General features: G+C 36.2%; 1 protein-coding gene across 1 annotated transcript in view; it reads right to left on the bottom strand.

Annotated features, from left to right (window-relative positions):
* LOC124986112 (selection and upkeep of intraepithelial T-cells protein 8-like) overlaps nucleotides 1-13,813 on the bottom strand; it is a 262,170-nt gene that overhangs the window by 34,056 nt on the left and 214,301 nt on the right. The window lies entirely within an intron of this gene.

The raw sequence follows: 13,813 nt of genomic DNA, 5'->3' as shown, positions 1-13,813 counted from the left end.
CTGATGTCTGAGTGTTAGAACAAGTGGCACTTGCATCATTACAGAAGAAACAAACCAGACAAAGTGCAAATTAATGTCTTTTCTCAACCCATAAAAGAAGTAATGTCAAGGGCAAATGCTTAATGTGAAGCTGGGTAAGAAAAGTGACGGCAAGAGGAAACACAGCTGAAGATTTGTGACCTTGGAAAGAGGCTGAAGGGTGTCACATAAATACACTATAAGATTTACCTAGAACCTTTCAACAAATTGCTAAAAATGTTTGTATGTATGCTAATGTCTGAGTAGAAGAACTTTGGGGAGAGCAAATATGAGTGTTCTTTTGCAGTTCTTTACTTCAGGAAAGTTCTAGGAAAGTTCTAGGAAAATTCTGAACAACTTTTCTCCTGTTGCCGATTGAGGAAAACAAACAGTTTTTAAACACTATTTAAACTCAACCCTGTAACCATTCATCTTCCCCAGAAAATTAAGCCTTAACATGTCAGGTAAGAGCAAAAAGAATGTAGTCTTTGGGCACTTGTGGAAACCCACTGAAACCAGTGGAGAGGAATAGGAATAAAACCTGCTACCTTTGATGGATGTCTTAGAATATTTAAGTTACTATAATAAAATACCTGAGGCTATAAAAAGAAAAAGAGACTTGTTTATCTAACAGTTCTGAAGGTCCAGGAAAATGGTACTACATTATTTTCAGCTCTGGGGAGAACCTTATGGTGGAGCACATCACATGGTGGGAATATGTGCAAAGGAAAGATGTTCCTCAAGAGGGTAACTAGTTAAATGGATGAGGAATACATTATAAAAGTTTTAAAAAGGAGGTTTTCTTTTTCTCCCAGTTTTTAATATGCAAAAATTATTTAAAGTTTGGACAGAATAACCTATATAGATCAGAAAGGTGCATTTACAAAAGAAAAAAAGAGAGAGAGAGAAAGGAAGGAAGGAAGGAAGGAAGGAAGGAAGGAAGGAAGGAAGGAGGGAAAGAAGAAAGGAAGGAAAGAAAGAAAGAAAGAAAGAGAAAGAAAATGAAGCGCATCTTTAGCAGAAAAAATTAAAGTAAAACCTGGATCATTTCCTATTTTAATTGCCCTAAAAGATATCTAATTGTCTATTTCAAAAATAGTAAAAATATAATGGGATTTGTAGCCTATGTGAAAACAAAGTAATTGATGATAATAGCACAAGGGATACCAGCTCCATATCTAGATATGAAGTATTAAAGTATTATTTAAAGATATTTGGATAATTCAAAATGTATAGTCTAAACCCTAGGACAACCAGTGAAAGGTTTTTTAACAGCTAAAAAATAAATCACTAAAGGAAATAAAGTGGAATATTAAAATTTCTCAATTAAATCTCAAGAAAGATGAAATGTAAAATAAAGAAATAAAAATCAACAAATATTAACATGGACCAGGGAGGGTGGTTTCAATTCAAGTCCATGAACAAACATTGAAAATGGGAATGGTCTAGAAAGACAAGTTAAAGATACAGATCGTTAAATTGAATAAAACAAGACCAATTTGATGCTATCAGAAAAGTACTTAAAAATAAAGACATAGGGGATTAAAAATATAAGAATTGAAGAAGATATGCCTTGAAAATTCTAAAGAAAAATATAACTGGAGTCCTTATACTAGTTTCAGATGAAGTAGTTTTCGGAACAGGAAAAATGATTAGACATAGAAACATCACATAATGACAAAGGGGCTAATGGTCCAGTAACAATCATCAATTACATAAGGTAAATAATGATAGATTCAAAAGGAGAATTAAATTGACAATTAGTACTGATGACTTTAACACTCCTATTTCTGTAACTGATAGAGCAAGTAGGCAGAATATCAATAAATGAAGGAGGTGATTTATATCAATTAAATTAACCTTGAAAGTTATAGAATACTCCAACCACAGGGGAATATATATTCTTCACAAGCATATATAAAATATAAACAAAGTTGAGTTAAATTCTAAACTATAAAACAAAACAATCCTTAAATAATTTCAAATACTTGAAATCATTAAAAGTATGATCTTAAACCATATGGTGCTCAACTAGAAATCAACAGCAGAAAGATATCTGGATAATCCCCAAATATTTGAAATTATGCAGTATATGTCCTAAAGACAGAAAAAATAATTTAAAAATAAAACAGAATTATATAAAATTGACAAAGGGAAAGCAACAGAGAAAATGAAATAAAATAGTTTCTCATAAAAGAGCAATTAAAAGTGATAAACTTCTAGCCATGCTAACTAAGAAAATGAGATGACACAAATCAACAATTTCAGGAATGAAAGAGGGGATATCATTACTAATCTCACAGAAATTAGATAGAAAACAAGGGGAAATGATAAACAACTCTATGAATATAAATTTGGAAACTTAATATGAACTGGGTCAATTATTTTCATGAATAAACTACCAAATCAACATCAGGAAGAAATAGATGTCCTGAATACAAAAAAAAAGAAAAAAAAAAACTCCAAGCCTGGGTAATTATACTGGTGGACTGAAAAAAATTTAAAGAACAATTAACACTAATTCTACAGATTATCTGTAGGCAAAAATGAAATAACAGGAAAGATTTCACAGATCATTTTTATGAGAGTCACATAACCGTGATATCAAGTCACAAAAGTATGTTAAAAGAAAAATAAGGCAACAGAGTGCTATCCCCCATGAAGATATATGTAAAACTAGAAACCAAAAGTTGGCAAATAAACTCTAGCAATATATAAAAATACTAATATATTGTGAACAAGTGAATTCAGGCCAGTTCAATATGTGAAAGTCAGTAAATATAATTCACAGTAACATAAAAACAGATAATCAGTTCAATAGATACAGAAAAGGCATTTAAAAAATTCAGTATCCATGATTAAATCACTCAGCAAACCAGAAACAGGGAAACTTCCTTAACCATGTAGAGTCAATAGGCAAAAATCCTACTAACATATTTTATTTGTCCTCCAGTCAGTTTTAATGAATAGTAGTTCTTACATAATGTGTTACACTATTAAGACTAAAGATTTTCTAATAAATCATTTCTGAAACAAAGGAATTTCATAGTATCCAAAGGCCCACTCCGAGGTGAGAGAGGAGAAGACTGGGCCCTGAGTTTCTCCGACAAAATCCCTAAGTTGACATGTTCCCTCTTTACAAAGAGAAGGGGCAGGAACAATCAGTTCTAGCCCCAAAGAAAGAGGATCAATAGGCAAAAAAAAGTACTGCTTCATAAAGGAACTACATCCTTAACCATTGCTACTTTTCAACAGAACAGTGGCTCACAAGGATTTTTTGTCGCAGAGGTCCTGGGCTCTGCTGGGAACCTTTGCTCTCCCTCTACCACCAAAGGTAATGCCAGGGCTCGGTTGGCCTAGGCCATCTTGTGCATGTCATGCTTCCTCTTGATCACGGGGCCCTGGTTGTGAAAGGCTTGCCGCAGCTCGTGAGACAGCTTCTCTGGCATCAATGTCCCCGGTGCTTATTCTTACGGCATTCAGTGATCATCCACTTCATGGCTAGGAAGCGGCGACATCAGCCAGCCCAATCGCCACAGGGACCTAGTAGAAATGACCACCCTTGAGAATGGGTACCAGCCCAATTTACAGGCTCACAGTTTTTCAGTGCCTGGTGCAAGATGGTATTAGGGGTTGCGCTCCATGGTAGCCTGTTCCTCTCCAGAAGCAGCATGGTACTTCTCAAAGGCTTCCATTTCACAGATTCCAAAGTCTGGTTTGTTGGGGCGGTTGGAAGTGACAGAACAGGGGCAGGGCATCAGGGAGTCCGCAAGAGCCAAAGAGCAACCAGAGGCCGACAGATAAACCCTAATGGCCTCTCGCACCTGCCTGTCACTCAGCGGTATCCCTAGCCAACTCCAGAAGGACACAGGTCCCAGCAGGGTTTCCGTCCAACCGCAGGAAGACAGGTCCACCCCCGAGCCTACCCCAGGGTACAAAAACGCAGTCCCGGAGCCCCAGCGAGACTTCCCTGGCCCTTTACCTTGGTGGACCAGTGAACCTCGCCCGAGAGCTGATGCCAATAAATCTCGGTTTAGATTTATTGGGCCAGCATCCGATCTTACATGGTTCATGAGAGATCTGGCCAGTACTTTGTTTCCTCCTTTCATCGCCATGTTGGTGAATTTATGATCACTGGGTCTGCAAACACAGAGCTTCTTTTCGTCGTTGGTGCAGCTTTGATGAGCTGAGTTTTCTTGAGCTCCTGGTTATATTTCTCCTCCTCGGTGAAGCTCTTCGTCAGTTAGGGGATCCCTGAATTCAGGACCATAGACTCCAGCTCACCTGGGTTTGCCCTAGAAGTAGACAGCACGCAGCACGCCTGGCGCCAAGCCCGACCAGCCCCACAGAGCCTTCACTGCGGGGGCAGGCGGCTAGGCCGGCCACGAGGACCTCAGGAACACTGTCCTCGGCGCACCTGAGCTAGTGACCCGAGTAGGAGTAAAGACGCCAGAGGGTCCTAAAACTGCACTTCATCCCATTGATCCGCGCATTACCCTGACTCACCCCAAGGACCAAAAGGAAAAAACACTCGCAGTTTCAATATCCCTCGCAGTCTGGCGCCTAACATATTTTTAATTGAGAGTAATTGAAAACTTGTTCCCAGGTTAGACAGCAAAGAACGTCCTATCTCACTTCCCCAATGCGACATTGTCCTGGAAGTACTAGCCAGTGCAAAATGACACACAGACTGGAAAGGGAGACCACATCCCTATCCACGTATGACATGGTTATCAACGTAGAACATCCAGTGGACCTATGAAATATCTCTGTGATATAATATCTTTTATGAGCCTAGGAAGGTTGAAAATTATAGGTGAATATTCAAAAGTCAATTGTGTTTCTATACATAAGTCATAACCATTTGGAGTTTGAAATTTTTTAATGCTATTTATAATGGCACCAAAAAACGAAGTAATGAGTTATAAATTTAACAAAACGTGTAAGTTCTGCATGCTGAAAAACTACAAAACACTGTTGGAAAGAAAATAAAATCTAAATGAAAGAGCTAAACCATGTTTCCAGTTACTATGACGTGAATATCTGTGCCCTCCCAAATTCTTGGAATTTAATGTTGGGAGAAATCCTAAGTCTTGGCTAGCAGCTGTGAATGTCTCAAGTGTGTAAGGAAAACCTTCACACATTCACGCCCATCAGTAATACCTACGGAGAGGAGCATTCCGCTCTGGTCACTTCGGAAAGTAAACAACTGTCCCCAGATTTATCTAGTGTTACTAAGGGAACCTGTATAGGGCCTGGTGGTCTCATCCCCCATGGCACACTGGGATTGGGTTAAAAGTCTATAAAATGTATGGTTTCTCCTGCAATAACCGAGTTTGCAGGTTGCTCACCACAAGCCTGCATTTACCCAACTCCCAGGGCCTGGGTTATGGCTCTGTGGGCTCTTACCTGCGCCTAAGCTAGCCTGGCACACACCCCTACAAATTGCCCTTCAGTGTTAAGAGGTAGGACATTAAAAAGGTGATGAGGCCTTGAGGACTCCTCTCTCATGAACTCTCACCATTATTATTGGAGTGGGCTTATTATCATGGGAGTGCATTGCTTATAAAAGGACAAGGACAAGTTTGGCCTCTTTTTGCCTCTCTCTCATTGATTCTCTTGCCTTCTGCCATGGATGACACCACACAAGGCTCTTGACAGACACTGGGACTTTGATCTTGGACTTTACAGCCTCCAGAAATAAATTTGGTTCTTTATAAATTACCCAGCTGATTTGTTCTGCAATAGTAGCACAAGATGGTCTAAGACTCCAGAACATTTTTTTGGTAAATGTCAAGAAGTTTATTTAAAAATTTGTATGTGAAGACAAGATTAGAATAGCCAGAATAATCTAAAAGAGCAGAAAGAAGTTGGAGGAATCTTAAAACTCAATTTCAAGACTTATTGTAAGACTACATTAATCAAGATAATATGGAATTGGCAGAAGAGTAGATAGATACATAAAGGGAACAGAACAAGAGCAGAGAAAATGGATCCACATGAACCCAGATAACTTATTTTATGTTTAATGCAGAAGGAATTTAATGAGAAAAAACAGGCTTTTGAAAATATGCTACTGTAAAAAATTAGGGAACTATATGCAAAAAGGGGATAATATAAACATTGCAACTTATAACAAAAAGTCTCAAAATGAAACATATATATATATAAATAGATCTATAAAATTTCAGGAAAAAAATTAATTAGCATAAACTGTGTGTATAGCAAAACATTCTTAGACATTAACACTAAAAGAGTAATTCGTGGACTGGGGTTGAAGCTCAGTGATAGAGCATTTGCCTAACACATGTGAGGCACTGGGTTCAATCCTCAGCAACACATAAAAATAAATAAATAAAATAAAGATATCATGTCCAACTACAACAATTTTTTTTGAAAAAAGAACAATTGATAACATTTTGAAAAAAAATGGGTCTTACAAATTATTCATTATTTATTTGAAATCCAGATTTAACTGAGCATCCTATATTTTGTCTTGTAACTCTGTGTTAAAGTTAGAAATACGTGAGTTGGTTCACAGGGTGTAAATCAGATAACCCACTACCACACCACCACCAAATGTTTCAAACAACACATATTAAAGGGAAATATAGGGTTTTATTTAAATCATAGTGTGCTAGAAAAATGAGTCAAGATCTGGGGGAAGAAATTCCTATGGTCAAAATCTCACTACTATTGAATAAAAATGATAGGCCTATTTGGCACTTATACAGCCAATATGAAAATATTTAAAGAAATGGTGCTTAGCATATTATTATTTTAATATCCGACAAATATGGCAAAGGAATATCAGCAATACTTCCCCATTGGAGGATTCACACGGATGTAGGTATGTTGGCATTCCAGCTAGAAAAGCAGGTCAAAATTCCAAGAGTTGTAATCTCTAAATGACTGATAGGCATCCTGGTATCTCCCTCCATTGCCACCTACATGTATGTATCTTTAACCCAGATCTTGAAACTATGAGAGATATTCATTTTTTAAAACCAACTAGAAGAGTGACAAAAGTACAGGAAGACTTGCACATGTAAAGACATAGTAGCCTTATTTGTAAAAGACAGTAATTGGAAATAACTCAGAATTTCATTAACAGGTGAATGGATGATCAAATTGTGATGTGCCATACAATATAATATGTATAGCAATAAAAAGGTATGAACTATTTTTATATACAACACACATGAATCTCAACAGGATTTAAATTAAAGAAGTCACACAAAAAATGGTATGATGCACATGGTATGATTTCATGTATGTAAAATACTAGAAAATGCAAATAATCCTTGGGAAAGCAAATCAATGGTTGCCTGGGGACAGGAGGAAGAAAAGAAAGGAGAATTTACAAAAGTACATGAAGACACCTTTGGGAGTCATGGATATGTTACTTATATTGACCACAGGGAAAATTTGGGGAGTGTATATATACATACATACATAAAAGATAACAAGTTAATATTAAATATAATAAAGTTTGCTGTATATAAATTATACCTCAATGAATCAATATTTAAAAATCTACTTTTAAAAATATATTTAAAATCTTAGTAAATAAACTTTTAGTGGATATTTACATTTTATAACTGAACCATCTGTGTCACAAGAGCAGTCTTGGTAACTGGGACATCTGTCATAGTGACTACCAAGTCTAAAACATTGAATTCACTTTTTTTTCTCTGAGACCTTAAAATGAAGAGACCAGGTAAATGGCACAATATCTGGAAATCAGGGCACAGGGAACATGATCAGCAATCTGAATAATGAAATTCGAAAGCAGATCCTCTCTCTCTTTTTTTATTTTTATTTTGTATTTGTTCTAACTTGTTGTACATGACAGTAGAATGCACTTATACATTTTGATAGACCATACATAATGCAGTGTAATCTTTCATTTTTTTGATTATACATATTGTAGGATCACATTGGTCATACAGTCATACATGTACATGAGGTAATAATGTCACTATCCTTCTTACCCCCATATTCCTTCCCCTCCCTTCAGTCCCTTCTACCTAATATAAAGTAACTCTATTCTTCCCTATCCCCATCGCTTATTGTGAATTAGCATCCGCATATCAGAGAAAACATTCAGCCATTGGTTTTTTGGGGTTTTGCTTATTTCACTTAACATGATATTCTCTAACCCCATCCATTTACCAACATATGCCATAATTTTATTCTTCTTTATACCTAAAATATGGAACCAGATCCTCTCTCTTAAAGTAGTTCTTTGCCTGTTAGCTTCCTAAGTTCCCAGATATCATTATCCTGTGATAAAAAGATTGTTGATATCTTACAGAGTTAGAACTAAAGGAAGTACTAAGGCTAGACTAAAAGAGGCAGAAATATCCTTGAACCCAACCACCATCTGCAATCAGATCACTTACTTGAGCTCCAGAATACAGAGAAAATTTCCTTCCAGGTCTTTCAAACCATTGCCTCAGTGCCTGCCAGTAGTTCAGCAATGCTGCTAAACCAGCAATAGACACCCACCGCCACTCAAGTCCAAGTCGGCACTTTGTTTACCAGAGTTTACACCTAGTATGTGCCAGCTGAACTTTCTTCCTACCAGTTCAAAATCAATAGCCTTTGACAGAGAAAACAGCAAACCTTCCACTTTACGCTCTATAAAATCTCACATGCTCAAATATATTTGCACCTTACCTTAGAATCACTTAAAAGATCTCTGTGTTCTGTTTGCAGCAGACCTGTTCAAACATGACATGACCCAAACTGAGGTTATATCTTAGCCAAGGTGTGTTTCATCACATACTTCCCTTGTATCTTCCGTTGACATCATGCTACTGCTGGAAAAATTTAGGGGAATTCTTGTTCTTATTAGTAGTCATACCCTGCAAATTACCCATATAAATATCATTCAGAATTTTCTTTTTTCACTCCCAACCCTACTGAATATCATCTATTTAATTCACCTATTAGTTCTGTTTTCTTGCTGAAAGTTCTACTATATTCAATTTAGAGAAAGACAAAGGGAATGCACATGGAAATAATTTAAATATAAAACATCTTAATGTATGATCTATTGAAATGTATAAACACATTCTACTGTCGAGTACAATCAATTAGAACAAATAAAACATTAATTAAATGATTTTAATAGTTTTTAAAGCTTTCTAATTAACTAGACTTTTTTTTTTTTAATTGGAGGAAACTAGTCAAGGTTTAGGCATCCTCTTTTGGAAATTATTTATCTATAGGAAATTTTTAAAGAATGTGTTCTTAGAAGGGCACAACTACCACAAAATGCAGAAATAAAATGCAGGTCACAAAGTATAAGCTTAGAAGTAGAGGCCACAGACAAACTCCTGAACTGTCCTTATCCCATAGAAAGCTGTGCTTAGTGCAGACACAGCTGGACTCTGTAGTCAATGATCTGTAAAGTAGTCCCCGTGCTACTGTAATACCCTATGTATTTATGGGATCAACAGAAACACTTATGTGACCCTAAAACAAAGATAACTCCACTGTTGGTTGTAGCCTGTACTGTTCAGCTAACTGGGACCTACTGAGTCATCTCTCTGCTGAATAAACTGACAGGAGACTCGGAAACAAGGACATCCCTATGTTTTCCTTATGAAAACTGACACTTAAAGGATGGATACATTTTTCTTTCCATGGTTAGTCACTACCTGGGGGAATAGTGAAATACTATTTGGGGCAAGTCTCCATTTTAGTAGCAAGAGAAAAAGTTCCTTACTGTATGTCTCAAGGCCCTACCCACATTCAAGGGTGGGGCCATTTAAGGCTGAAAGAGTTCTATCACTCCCCTTGGAATTTAGCAGGACTAAATATTTCCTGCCTCAGAATAATTTGCTTCACAGATGTCCAAAGTTGCTATTCTTTCATTCTTGTAAACTTTTGAGTTATTAATAGTTTCCAGCTAAATAAACCTGCTAGGATTTGGATTGAAAATAACTAACATGTTAAGACTTTCAGCCCTCAACCAGAAGTGCTGCTCAGTTTTCTTAGCTTATTTTAATTCAGCTGATTACTCACAAGGATAACAACATCTTTTTGGATGTTAAGGGTTTCCCTTTCTGACAATCACATGGTAAACACTTGTCTTAGTTGAGGACCTTGGGAAACTGACTCTAAGATATAAAACTGTGTGTAGGGTTAATTTGCTGAGGGCATACCCTCAGGATTAACACCAACGGTCAAGTGAAAGAAGTAGATTTAGCAGGAAAAATTCTTGAATTGTAATAGAGTCACAACAAAGGTCAATCCTACAAGAAGCTAGAACTGTCCTTCAGGGTTGTTGGGCCTTGAGGCAAGGGTTCCAGTTCTGTGTTCCACCACAATTACCAGCCATTGGTATGAGCTGCCTTTGCACATGAAGAGGGTGCATGAATGATGATGAGGGCGCTTGCCATGACTGAAGACCACTCCCAGAGACACTCTTAGCTGAGAAACGTAACTACCAGTTCTCCCAGCAACATAGAGGATGAGCATCTGAGAACTGAAGGAGGTTCTGGGTGGCTCGTTAGAGCATCTACTGCATACCACTCAGAACACTAGGGTTTTTTAAAAAGCTTTTGTTAGTGGATTATAATTTTAAATAATAATGGGCTCTCTGACTGGGGTTGTAGCTCAGTGTTAGAGCACTTGCCTTGCATGTGTGAGGAACTGGGTTTGATCCTCAGCACCACATAAAAATATATGAATAAAATAAAGGTACTCTGTCCATCTACAAAAAAAATTTAAAAATACTTCATTTTAAAAATGGGCTTCATTTTGACATATTCTTACATGCATGTAACATTTGTTCTACTTCAATCTCGAGTATTTCCACTTTCCCTCCCCACTCCAGCCCTGCTCCTTTCCTTTATTCTAGTGATCTTTCTTTAGTTTATTCAACATTTTTTAACTGGTGCTTCAAAGATATACTTAAAATTGTGATTCATTGTGATATATTCATTTTCCAACTTGATCCCCTTTATCTCCTCCACTGTTCTTCCTTCTATCTTCATGGAATCACTCCCTTTTAAAAATTATTTCTCTCTAGCTTCTGCATATAAGAGAAAACATTAGACCATTGACTTTTTGAGTCTGGGTTTTTTCAAGTAGCATGATGTTCTCCAGCTCCACCCATTTACCAGCAAAGGACAAAATTTCATCTTTATGATTGAATAAAACTCCATTATTATATATAGCACATTTTCATTATCCTTTCATCTGTTGATGGACACCTGGGCTGATTCCATAACGTCATTATTGTGAATTGTGGTGCTATAAACATTTATATGAATGTATCATTATAGGATGATGATTTTGTTTCTTTTGGATACCAAGGAGTGGAACAGCAGGGTCATATGTTGGTTCCATTTCTAGTCTTTTGAGGAATCTCCATACAGTTTTCCACAGTGATTGTTATAATTTGTAGTCCCATAACAATATGAGTGTTTCTTTTCCCTATATCCTTTCCATAATTTATTATTATCTCTATCCTTAATGATTTCCATTCTAACTGAAGTGTGATGAAATCTTGAAATAACATTGATTTGCATTTCCCTGATTCCTAGGAATATTGAATGTTTTTCACATATTTGTTGGTCATTTTTATTTCTTATTTGAGAAGTGCCTCTTTAGTTATTTTGCCCACTTACTGATCTGGTTATTTATTTATTTAGTGTTTGGTTTTGCTGTCAAGCTCTTTAAGTTCTTTATATATTCTGAATATTAATCCCTTGTTAGAAGAATACCTGGCAAAGATTTTCTCCTATCGTGCAGACTCTCTTTTGGTGCTCTGGTTTTCTTTGCCATCCCATTTTATTTCTTGTGTTTTAGGAGTCTTGCTAAGGAAGCTGATGCCTGTTCCAATAAGTTGGAATGTTCTCCCTATTTTTTCTTAATTCAGACTTTTTTCTCCTTAACTTGGTACTGTTCTAATGAGATTCATTCATTCACTCATTCTGATGTTTTTTCATCTCTTTTGTATCTAATATTTCACTAAGTATTTTCTGGAGCACTGGCTTAGTGGTCACAGATTCATCCAGTTTCTGTTCATCTTGGAAGATTTTTTTATTTTATTCTCAATTCTCAGGAATAACTTTGTTGAATATAACAATCTTGGTTGGTACCCACTATGTTTTGTGATTTAGTATATGTTATTCCATGTCCTCCTGACTTTTAGAGACTGAGATGAGAGATCAGAGACAAGTCTAATTGGTTCACCTTTCCATGTATCATGCCATTTTTTTTCTTGCAGCTTTTAAAATTCTATGCTTACTCTGTGTATCAAAGATTTTTAATATAATGTGTCTTGGAGAGGATTGTTTTTTATTTTACCTCTTATATTTGAGTTCCCACCACATCTCTAAAGTTCAGAATTTTTTCTGACATTTTTTGCACAGAAAAGGTTGTGTATTCTTTTAGCTTGTATCTTGGTGCCTTATTCTGAGCCAATGATTCTTATGTTTGATTTCTCAATGTTATTGCAGATTTTTTATTTAATATTTTGGTCGTGGTCTCTTATCTTCTTTATTGCTGACTTTGTTTTCAAGATTATAGACTTTGTGTTTCTTTGAGGACTGAAAAATCTGTCTCCTATGTGATCTAATCCATAGGGGATGCTTTCAACTGAATCTTTAATTTGTTTTATTGAGTCACTTTTTCCCACCTTTTCTGCTTGATTATTTTTCAGAATTTCTATCTCCTTATTGAAATGTACTTGTACTTCCTAAATTTTCTCTTTTAGTTCATTCCTTAAATTTTTTTAAATTCACTGAGTATTTTGACTATGAACTTTCTTTATCAGTGACTAGGGGTCAATAACTCTTATGATAAACATACAATTTAGGCCAAGTGAGATTAGATAATGCTTCAGAAACAGACATTTTCTTCTCTGTTTCCATCATGTAACATTAGCTCTATATCTCCTTGACACAAGCATAAAATTACCTCTGCCAAAGTAGTAGCAGCTTTCCTCACTTTTTATTATCTTGGTATCAGAAGTCCAAACATTAAAGAAAAATAATTTTAGCATTGATGAGATGACACATAATATGACATTAATAATCAATAAGACAAATATGTGAAATTGAATTATTTTGGAGATTTTAGAAAACAGGAACAAAACCTCTTTGAAAGCAAGTGCAAAGAGAAAAATATGATAAAAGAAAACATAAACTAAATGATTTATGAGAAGAGATCAAGAAGTCTAATACATAATTGGAATCCCAGAACAGGATTCAGAAAAAAATATTGAATAAATAATGGGGTGTGTTGATTAGCTTTTTTGTTACTATGGCCAAGACACTTGACAAGAATGACTTTACAGAAGGAAAAGTTTATTTGGTGCTTATGGTTTCAGAGGTGTCAGTTTATAGATACCCAGTTCCATTACTCTGCGCTCCAGGTGAAACAGAACATCATGATGGAAGGGTGTGGTAGATGAAAGCAGTTCAGAAAGCAGAGAGAGACTCCCTCACCAGAGACAAAGTATATACCCCAAAGTCATGCCCCCAATGACCTGCGTCCTCCAACCACACACTACCTGCCTTACAATTACCACTCGGTTTCTATCAGAGGCTTGATAGAATGATTAGGTCAAGGATCTCATAACCCAATCCTTTTCACATGTAAGTTTTCTTGCATTGACTCAGAATGCAAGAATTTCGAGGGAATACCTCATGTCTAAAACAGAACATTGGGAATATTTTCCATATTTACAAATCTAATAAAAACTATAAAATCAGAGATTTAAAAGAATACAAACCCCAAAAGCATAGACACACACACACACACACACACACCT

Source organism: Sciurus carolinensis, chromosome 1 (assembly GCF_902686445.1).
Source record: "Sciurus carolinensis chromosome 1, mSciCar1.2, whole genome shotgun sequence".
Lineage (NCBI taxonomy): Eukaryota > Metazoa > Chordata > Mammalia > Rodentia > Sciuridae > Sciurus > Sciurus carolinensis.
Note: the sequence above shows the minus strand (reverse complement) of the source record. Positions and strands in the feature narration are given on the sequence as shown.